This window comes from Bos taurus, chromosome Y (assembly GCF_002263795.3).
Source record: "Bos taurus isolate L1 Dominette 01449 registration number 42190680 breed Hereford chromosome Y, ARS-UCD2.0, whole genome shotgun sequence".
NCBI classification, from domain to species: Eukaryota; Metazoa; Chordata; class Mammalia; order Artiodactyla; family Bovidae; genus Bos; species Bos taurus.
Window position 1 is genome coordinate 11,770,684 of NC_082638.1, and position 11,171 is coordinate 11,781,854.

Genomic DNA, 11,171 nt, shown 5'->3' on the forward strand with positions numbered 1-11,171 from the left:
CAAGATGTGCTAAGCTAGGCTGTCCGTGCAAAACCACAGGCACGCGAGGAGAGACAGGGTGTGAGCGTGGCAGACGTCCAGGCATTTCCAGCCTCCTCGGCAGGGCAGAAAGGCGAGGGAGGCGCAGGTGTGGGTGTACGTGTGCGTCCCTCTGCCGGAGTGTGCCTGTGAGGGAGGGAAGAGGGAGGAAGCAAGGACGGTGGGCTACTTGCATGTGCCAAGGGACCTCGGGAGAATGGCAGACAGGGAAGCCCCTGGGGGCGGTTGAGAGCCTGCTGGTGGATTTCAGGGCCCAGGGGCTAGGCATTAGCGGCCCTGCCAAAGACACCCCATGGGTCGTGCTCCAAGTCCTGACGTGAATTCCTTCCTTCCTCTGGGGTCTTGCCCCCGGCTGTGGGGGGGGGGGTGCCAGAGGTGCTAAGGGGCGCGTCTGCCCCAGACGGAGGTTTCTGGCAGTGTCGCTGGAGCAGAATCTCTGATTCTGTCGTAGGGCATCTGCACCAGATGACACTCAGAGGCACCCTGCCTTCCAGGTGACCGTCTTGGATGTCCCCGGGCCCAAGCGGGGACTGGCTTCCTTGGCATGTGGGCTGTGTAGGCAAGCAGGGATGCCTGACTGTCGGGAATTCTAGCTGGGCCTAATGAGAGCAACTGAAAGAGAGTCTTGGCATTTAGCAAAGCAGTGAGGCCCGGGTGGTACAAGGCCTCTTGGTGCCTTTGAGGTAGCAAAGCTGCTTTCTGCCCAGGGAGGCATGAGCTGTGGGCCCAGACAGGGCCGGGTGCCCAGGGCAGCATCGGTTCAGGGACTGAGTGCGTCTGGGTAGTGTTAAAGAGAAGGGACGGCGTGTAGGGTTGCCGCCTTACCTTTACGGCCTCAGGTTCCGTGCCTTGTATCGGAAGAGTGCCTGTATCCACGTGCTCCTTCTTCACAAGATTGGATCAGACCCAGGCCTGTCACAGTCTCTTGGGGCCCTTGCAGGCCCGGGCGTCTCTTTGGCCTTTTCCTGCTACAGGGAGACAGGGAGACAGGTGCACTCAGCAAGCTACACAGGTGGGAAGCACAGGGGCCTCACTCGGAGTGTTGTGGGCCCTGACGGCTGGTGGGCTAGCAACAGGGCCACGCCATTGACAAGGAACGACCTAGATAGATGCACACGGAGAAAGCGGTTCTCCAAGTCAGCGGAGGCCAGCGCTCCTTGTTTTCTGGTTCCCTGAGGGAAGGCACAGACAATGGATCCGGCCAACGTGACTGGTACTGTGAAGCTGTCCAAGGTGATGGGAGAAGGCAGAACACAGGCGCCTGTCACTCAGCTGGCCACAGCGAGCAAATCCTGGGTCCTGCCCTTGCCCAAACCCCCGACAAATACTCCTGAGCGCACATCTCGGTTCCTGCACCGAACCAGGCCAGGTCCTGCACTTCTTCAAGCCCCCGACCGACACTCCTGGGCCAGCATCGGACTCTCAGGCTTGTTCCTGGCCTTAGTCAAGCCCCCGGAACACATTCCTGAGCCCACAACGCGCTCTGTACCCCTGAACTACGGTGTGTCCTCCCCTTGTTCAAGCCCCCAGGAAACACTACTGAGCCCGCATCTCACTCGCTGCATTGAACCTGGCTGGCTCCTTGTCTTGTTCAAGCCCCCGACAGATACTCCGGAACCCACATCTCGGTCCCTGCACTGATCCCGGCTGGGTGCTGCCCTTGTTCCCGACCCCGACAAATACTCCTGAGCCCACATCTCGGGCCCTGCACTGAATCGGGTGGGCCCTGCCCATCTTCCAGCCCCGACAAACTCTCCTGAGCCCACATCCCGGTCCCTGCACTGAAGCAGGCTGGGTGCTTCCCATGTTCAAGCCCCGACAAGCACTCCTGAGCCCACATCTCGGGCCCTGCACCGACCCAGTCTGGGTCCTGCCCTTGTTCAAGCCGCTGAACAAATACCCCTGAGCCGGCTTCTCTGTCCCTGCCGTGAACCAGGCCAGGAGCTGCACGTGTTGAAGCCACTGACCAACACTTCTGGGCCTGCATCTGATTCTCAGGCTGGTTCCTGGCCTGAGGTAAGCCCCCAGCAAACAGTATTGAGGCCACAGCTGGCTCCCTGCTCCTGAACTCAACTAAGGTGTGACCTCCCCTTGTTCAACCACCCTCCCGCCCCCCCACCCCCCAGGAAACACCACTGTGCCCGCATCTCACTCGCTGCATTGAACCAGGCTGGGTCCTGCGCTTGTTCAAACCCCCGACAAATCCTCCTGAGCCCACCCCTCGGTCCCTGCACTGAACCAGGCTGGATCCTCCCTTTGTTCAAGCCCCTGACAAACACACCTGACACCACCTCTCGGTCCCGTCATCGAGCCAGGCTGGGTCCTGCCCATGATCAAGCAGCCGATAAACACTCCTTGGAGCACATCTCGGTCCCTGCACTGATCCAGGCTGGATCCTGCCCTTGTTCATCCCGACAGACACTCCCGAGGCCACAGCACAGTCCCTGCCATGACCCAGGCTGGGTCCTGCCTTTGTTCAAGCCCCCGACAAACACTCTTGAGCCCACATCTCGGTCCATGCAACTGAATCGGGTCGGCCCTGCCCATGCCCAAGCTCTTTGTAGAACGCATATATCGTGTGTCAGGACTATAGGATGGCTGGTTTAGCTTGATCCTCTTGCTGCTCCAGGCCCCACAGGCTTGGGCCACAGGGCAGGCTAGGATGTGTTCTCACATGGAGAACAGAACCACTTTGAAAGGGCCTCCATAGGGTCGATGGCAGCCGTGCATGTCTCCGACACCGGTGAGTCGTGGGACTTAACGGGGAGCTGTCCTTAGCGTCTCCCTGGCCGGCATTCGCACAAGGTTCAGGGGGGGTCCCTCATGCCAGCAGAGCGGGCCTCGTTTCTCCCTCTGCGCACAGTGTGGCCACGGCACCTCAGGCTTGTGCAGCTTTCACGTCGGCCCAGCGAGGGAGGGAGGGTCGCCCGTCCCCTTCTGCGCTTCAGCAGTGACCGCCCACTGTTGGCTTTCAAGGTCGAGAAAGCACTCTCCGAACGTGTGGACTAAAACCCTCTGAACTCCCACCGGTGAAACTCACTCAGGACGAGAAGGGCTTGCCTTCACGCCAAGGATAAGCGTCTCTTCTGAGCGCTGGTGTCCACAGAGTTGCAGACGGCAACAGCACTACTTAGAGAGACGGAGACACACAGACACCAGCGCCTGCTACACACGCGGAAGGATTGCCCAACACAGTGCTATGCCAGAAGCAAAGATACAGAGACACAGAGCGAGCGCTGTACACTAAGGCGCTGGTGTTCCCGAACAGTGGAGATCCACTGTAGCACTGTAGGTGGGGTTCTTCCCTACTCCCCTAGCATCCGGACAGCAGCAGGCTCTCTGTCCCTTGAAGAAAAGTATCCAGCCCCTTGGCACCCCTGCGTATCCCTTGGATACTCAGGGAGAGCTCTCAGTTATTGCCAGTCCCAGGGGACACAGGAGTGTGCGGTTCGGATGGCGGAGCAGGAACCCGTGCTTGGAATTTCCAGAGCCAGGTCAATGACAGCGCCTGGGGCTAGCCCGGCCACATGCAAAACCCTGTCCCTCCCTGGAGCAGAATCTGGCCACGTGGGGGCGCTGGAGCAGCACAGGAACCCCGGAAGATGCCCTCCGGTCTGGGGGCGTGTCCATAAGAGTGCCGCCCACTACCCTGTCGGCCATTGGTCTAGATTTGGGCCAGCAGTCTGTGCATGGCTCACAGCCTAGGCCCCCGCCTGTTCGCTGGATCTCCTAGGGCCCGTTCACCCCGTCCTGCGTTTCTGGCACCCCTTTCTTCGGCCTCACGCCAACACCCCCACACACCAGCCCCCGCCTTCTGACAATCCCCCTCACTCCCCGCCCCCAAAAGAGCTAGTCGGTCCCACAGGTTTACTGCAGCCTGGGCCGCCATTACGCCCCACTTGTTGTGCTCTTATGTCGCGTCCCTTCGCCTCTGCCCCAGCTCGGGGTCACCGCCAAGGCCAAGAGGAACGTGAGAGGCGGTCAGAGGAAGGCGGGAGCGTCCCGGGACCCCGCACCTTCCAAGTTGTGAGCCCAGGTACTCAGGGGGCAGGGCCCCGCCCCCACCCCCCCTCCCCCACCCCGCAGCCTGCCGTCGTGATGCAGTGCGCAGCTGGGACCTTGTCACCAGCAGTTGTCACGCCAGGCCAAGAGGCCACCCTCTTCAGGGTGGAGGCGGTGGAGGAGGGCGAGGCCCTGGTGGACGGAGACGTGGCGGGGATCGGGCGGGAGTTCCAGCTGCTTGCGGAAGACATCGTGGAGGAGGTGGAGGTTGTGGCGGATGAGGAGCAGGAACAGCGGCCCTCCCAGGAGCTAGAGGAGAAGACGGTGGAGGAGCAGGGCCAGGAAAGGCCCGGAGGCCCTTGTGAGCGCCAGGCGCTGGATGCCCTGCAGGCACTGGCCGCCCTGCAGGTAGAACTGAGCTCTGAGCGTGAGCAAAACCGCAGGGCTTACGTTCAGTTCATGCGCAAGAACCATCAGAGGAGGAAACGTCACTTGGCTCGGAGGAGCGCCATCATCGAGGGCATCCCTGGCTTCTGGGCCAAAGCTGTATCCTTTGCGCTGCTCCTTGGGGTCCGCTGCTCAGGAGGACGAGGAAGGGGAGAAGGGGCAGGAGCAGGCGGAGGGGGTGGAGGCGAGGGCACAGGAAGGGCGCCGGAGGCCACTGAAGGAAATGTGGTCCTGGGCAATTGGCAGGCTCCAAAGGCACAGCCGAGTAGGGCCTGGGCAGGGCCACAGGTGGACGTGTCGCAGCCATGCCTTTGAGTGTCTCCTTCAGGCCTGCATCTGAGGAGGCGCAGCCCCCGAGGCCTCTAAGTCAACATTGACCAGAGACGGTACACAAGAGCAGCGTTCGCAGACAGTTATTGGTGTAAATGTGGGTGATCCCGGCACATTGCTGGGGCATGTGAGTCATTCACACACACACGCACACACGCACACGCACACGCACACGCACACACACACACACGTACACATAAACACACACACACATACCCAAGAAGCCCTTTACTTTCAGACACGGTTTGTCACAAGGACTGCAAGTCTGACCGTATAAGCAGTGACAGGCCGCTACCCAGCATACACAGGTCTGGAGGAGCAGAGTAGCGGTCAGAAACAGCCCCTGCTTGGGGAATGCAGATGCACACCATCCCAAGGGGCCCAGAGCCATGAGCGTGTCTGATGGTATGGCAGGTCCTGAGGATATCAGCAGTGGCCGGGCAAGAGGCAGTGCCCGCCAAGCTCCTTGCAGATGCGTGTTCCAGTATCCTTGTTCCACCCCAGACTAGGGCTGATGCTCCTGGCTCTTCTTGGCCGGCATGTGGCCTGAATGGCTCCTTGACCTAAAGCAGATTATGAGCCACCCTCAAGTCTCCGTCCTGATCAGCGACCAAGATCAAGACTTTCTCGGCTACATGATGGACTTGAAGGTCAGTGAGGGAGACTGAGGAAGGGTGGGTATGGGACCTGGCGGGGAGTGGGAGGAACGTGTTAGCCATGTTCCTGTGCTGTGAGACTTTGGAGAGGCATCGGGGAAGCTGATCATGCCTGCCTTGGAGGCAAGCTGAGGCCCCTAGAAGCTTGCACCTTTTCCCTCCTCGCTATCCTGGCAGGTGCAGGTGCGGAGCCATCCGCCGTCCCGCTGCAAGCTGATCTTTTCCTTTCGGGACAACCCCTACTTCTTGAACTCGGTGATCATTAAGGAGTATTACCTTGACATCACTGGTAAAAGGTGGCTCCCGGGGTGATGAGTGTGGGTGTGCAAGCGTGTGGATGATGCACCTGCGGTGTCCACCCCAGTCTCCCCTGTCTGTCTGCAGGGTACAGGGCACGTCGATCCACTCCAGTCCACTGGTTCTGGGACTTTGAACGGGGAGCCCCCAGCCGCAGGCTGGACACCAGGAGCCTTAACTTTCTCAACTGGCTGTCAGGCCACAACGGCCCAGAATCGAACAGGATTGCTGAGGTGGGGTTGCTTTGGGCTTGCACACAGTTGGTGGTTGATGTTGGAGTTCTTGGCTGCTCATGGGAGGGTTGGGAGCCTGGTCAGCCCCTGGCTGACCTTGCTCGTGTTGCCTGCAGATCATCAGCGAAGACGTGTGGGACGATCCCCTGAAGTACTACCTCAGGGAGGAAGGTTCGTCCATGAGAGACAACTGACAGAAACACATGTGGTGATGGGGTCTGGAGGTAGGCCCCGTAGGGACAGCCGAATAGTAGCTGGGACACAGTACTTTCTTTCGCAAGTGGGGATGCTCAGGCTCATGCAAACTGGCTGCAGAGCCAGAGCCTGAGTCAAGCATGTAGCAGGTGACTTGCTGAGACTGGGGGCTGGGGGGGACTCGGTGTGTCCGAGAGCGCAGTAAGTCCCCCTCCAGTCAGCTGTGGTGGCAGCGCGAGAGTCCTAGGTGATACGACTAGAGGCAGGGTGAATTAAGTGCCTGTGTCAGAATCATCTGTCCTTGGGTCCTGCCATTCCCCCGGCGTCCTTCCTCTCACTGAGTTTGAGAATGCCTGGGCCCTTCACTTCCGCCCCTTAACCTAGGATGGCCTGTCATTGAAAGGGCGTCCTGTCCAGGGCCCCAGTGCACCTGTGCGCTGACTTTGGGATCTTGTGTGAATTTCCACATCCAATACTCTGATCTCACCAGCACCACACCTGCTGAGCTTGAAGTTGCTTCAGGGAAAATCCGGACGTCTCTGGGAGGAGGTGGACAGGGAGCCCCAAGGGCAGGACATGGTGCCTAGTGACACCATCTCCGTCATTGCTGGACACGGGTCTTCGGCTCCTGAAACCCCTGTGTTCCCTGTTTGCGTCCGTGTCCACGTGCCAAGCATGTGTGTGTGTACACGCGTGTGCTTGTGTCACCTGTCTTTATGCGGGGGTGTGTGTGTGTGTCCGGCCCAGGGCGGACGCAGAGATGAAGGCGACGGGAGAGGAGGTGACGAGCGACCAGAAGAGGAGGCACGAGGCGTCCCCAGGCTGACGGAGGCTGGTCACCGACTCTCCGCATGACCGTATCCGGGATGGGAATGAGGAAAAGATGGCCAGTGATACCTGCGGACCGTGGCTCGAGAAATCCGCAATTAGACCAAATCCAAAACACGCTCGCCACTTCTAACTTGTGGTTGTGTGTGCTTGGACCAGGGAGAGGGAAGTGCATGGTCTGAGGATTCCGCGAGGGCAAATCAGGTGGGGCGGGGCTTTGAAACCGCTGCCTGAGGAGCCCTCAGTCCATGGGGACGTGGGCCGGCCTCTGGAAATGGTGGGCGAGGGTATGGCTGGACCCGGGGTGGAGAGGAGGCCAAGTTCCTGTAGAGAAGAGCAGAGACCCGAAGGAGAAAGAGGCACAGATTGCCTGCTGCACTGGGGACTTGTTCCACACACGGAAGAAGGAGACCCGGGAGGGCCCTGGGCCAGTGCTGCCCAGGATCAGCCCATCGGCCCGCACGCTGTCTCCACGAGGGTGGCACACACTGGCATGATGCGAAACACAACGCAAGATGTGCTAAGCTAGGCTGTCCGTGCAAAACCACAGGCACGCGAGGAGAGACAGGGTGTGAGCGTGGCAGACGTCCAGGCATTTCCAGCCTCCTCGGCAGGGCAGAAAGGCGAGGGAGGCGCAGGTGTGGGTGTACGTGTGCGTCCCTCTGCCGGAGTGTGCCTGTGAGGGAGGGAAGAGGGAGGAAGCAAGGACGGTGGGCTACTTGCATGTGCCAAGGGACCTCGGGAGAATGGCAGACAGGGAAGCCCCTGGGGGCGGTTGAGAGCCTGCTGGTGGATTTCAGGGCCCAGGGGCTAGGCATTAGCGGCCCTGCCAAAGACACCCCATGGGTCGTGCTCCAAGTCCTGACGTGAATTCCTTCCTTCCTCTGGGGTCTTGCCCCCGGCTGTGGGGGGGGGTGCCAGAGGTGCTAAGGGGCGCGTCTGCCCCAGACGGAGGTTTCTGGCAGTGTCGCTGGAGCAGAATCTCTGATTCTGTCGTAGGGCATCTGCACCAGATGACACTCAGAGGCACCCTGCCTTCCAGGTGACCGTCTTGGATGTCCCCGGGCCCAAGCGGGGACTGGCTTCCTTGGCATGTGGGCTGTGTAGGCAAGCAGGGATGCCTGACTGTCGGGAATTCTAGCTGGGCCTAATGAGAGCAACTGAAAGAGAGTCTTGGCATTTAGCAAAGCAGTGAGGCCCGGGTGGTACAAGGCCTCTTGGTGCCTTTGAGGTAGCAAAGCTGCTTTCTGCCCAGGGAGGCATGAGCTGTGTGCCCAGACAGGGCCGGGTGCCCAGGGCAGCATCGGTTCAGGGACTGAGTGCGTCTGGGTAGTGTTAAAGAGAAGGGACGGCGTGTAGGGTTGCCGCCTTACCTTTACGGCCTCAGGTTCCGTGCCTTGTATCGGAAGAGTGCCTGTATCCACGTGCTCCTTCTTCACAAGATTGGATCAGACCCAGGCCTGTCACAGTCTCTTGGGGCCCTTGCAGGCCCGGGCGTCTCTTTGGCCTTTTCCTGCTACAGGGAGACAGGGAGACAGGTGCACTCAGCAAGCTACACAGGTGGGAAGCACAGGGGCCTCACTCGGAGTGTTGTGGGCCCTGACGGCTGGTGGGCTAGCAACAGGGCCACGCCATTGACAAGGAACGACCTAGATAGATGCACACGGAGAAAGCGGTTCTCCAAGTCAGCGGAGGCCAGCGCTCCTTGTTTTCTGGTTCCCTGAGGGAAGGCACAGACAATGGATCCGGCCAACGTGACTGGTACTGTGAAGCTGTCCAAGGTGATGGGAGAAGGCAGAACACAGGCGCCTGTCACTCAGCTGGCCACAGCGAGCAAATCCTGGGTCCTGCCCTTGCCCAAACCCCCGACAAATACTCCTGAGCGCACATCTCGGTTCCTGCACCGAACCAGGCCAGGTCCTGCACTTCTTCAAGCCCCCGACCGACACTCCTGGGCCAGCATCGGACTCTCAGGCTTGTTCCTGGCCTTAGTCAAGCCCCCGGAACACATTCCTGAGCCCACAACGCGCTCTGTACCCCTGAACTACGGTGTGTCCTCCCCTTGTTCAAGCCCCCAGGAAACACTACTGAGCCCGCATCTCACTCGCTGCATTGAACCTGGCTGGCTCCTTGTCTTGTTCAAGCCCCCGACAGATACTCCGGAACCCACATCTCGGTCCCTGCACTGATCCCGGCTGGGTGCTGCCCTTGTTCCCGACCCCGACAAATACTCCTGAGCCCACATCTCGGGCCCTGCACTGAATCGGGTGGGCCCTGCCCATCTTCCAGCCCCGACAAACTCTCCTGAGCCCACATCCCGGTCCCTGCACTGAAGCAGGCTGGGTGCTTCCCATGTTCAAGCCCCGACAAGCACTCCTGAGCCCACATCTCGGGCCCTGCACCGACCCAGTCTGGGTCCTGCCCTTGTTCAAGCCGCTGAACAAATACCCCTGAGCCGGCTTCTCTGTCCCTGCCGTGAACCAGGCCAGGAGCTGCACGTGTTGAAGCCACTGACCAACACTTCTGGGCCTGCATCTGATTCTCAGGCTGGTTCCTGGCCTGAGGTAAGCCCCCAGCAAACAGTATTGAGGCCACAGCTGGCTCCCTGCTCCTGAACTCAACTAAGGTGTGACCTCCCCTTGTTCAACCACCCTCCCCCCCCCACCCCCCAGGAAACACCACTGTGCCCGCATCTCACTCGCTGCATTGAACCAGGCTGGGTCCTGCGCTTGTTCAAACCCCCGACAAATCCTCCTGAGCCCACCCCTCGGTCCCTGCACTGAACCAGGCTGGATCCTCCCTTTGTTCAAGCCCCTGACAAACACACCTGACACCACCTCTCGGTCCCGTCATCGAGCCAGGCTGGGTCCTGCCCATGATCAAGCAGCCGATAAACACTCCTTGGAGCACATCTCGGTCCCTGCACTGATCCAGGCTGGATCCTGCCCTTGTTCATCCCGACAGACACTCCCGAGGCCACAGCACAGTCCCTGCCATGACCCAGGCTGGGTCCTGCCTTTGTTCAAGCCCCCGACAAACACTCTTGAGCCCACATCTCGGTCCATGCAACTGAATCGGGTCGGCCCTGCCCATGCCCAAGCTCTTTGTAGAACGCATATATCGTGTGTCAGGACTATAGGATGGCTGGTTTAGCTTGATCCTCTTGCTGCTCCAGGCCCCACAGGCTTGGGCCACAGGGCAGGCTAGGATGTGTTCTCACATGGAGAACAGAACCACTTTGAAAGGGCCTCCATAGGGTCGATGGCAGCCGTGCATGTCTCCGACACCGGTGAGTCGTGGGACTTAACGGGGAGCTGTCCTTAGCGTCTCCCTGGCCGGCATTCGCACAAGGTTCAGGGGGGGTCCCTCATGCCAGCAGAGCGGGCCTCGTTTCTCCCTCTGCGCACAGTGTGGCCACGGCACCTCAGGCTTGTGCAGCTTTCACGTCGGCCCAGCGAGGGAGGGAGGGTCGCCCGTCCCCTTCTGCGCTTCAGCAGTGACCGCCCACTGTTGGCTTTCAAGGTCGAGAAAGCACTCTCCGAACGTGTGGACTAAAACCCTCTGAACTCCCACCGGTGAAACTCACTCAGGACGAGAAGGGCTTGCCTTCACGCCAAGGATAAGCGTCTCTTCTGAGCGCTGGTGTCCACAGAGTTGCAGACGGCAACAGCACTACTTAGAGAGACGGAGACACACAGACACCAGCGCCTGCTACACACGCGGAAGGATTGCCCAACACAGTGCTATGCCAGAAGCAAAGATACAGAGACACAGAGCGAGCGCTGTACACTAAGGCGCTGGTGTTCCCGAACAGTGGAGATCCACTGTAGCACTGTAGGTGGGGTTCTTCCCTACTCCCCTAGCATCCGGACAGCAGCAGGCTCTCTGTCCCTTGAAGAAAAGTATCCAGCCCCTTGGCACCCCTGCGTATCCCTTGGATACTCAGGGAGAGCTCTCAGTTATTGCCAGTCCCAGGGGACACAGGAGTGTGCGGTTCGGATGGCGGAGCAGGAACCCGTGCTTGGAATTTCCAGAGCCAGGTCAATGACAGCGCCTGGGGCTAGCCCGGCCACATGCAAAACCCTGTCCCTCCCTGGAGCAGAATCTGGCCACGTGGGGGCGCTGGAGCAGCACAGGAACCCCG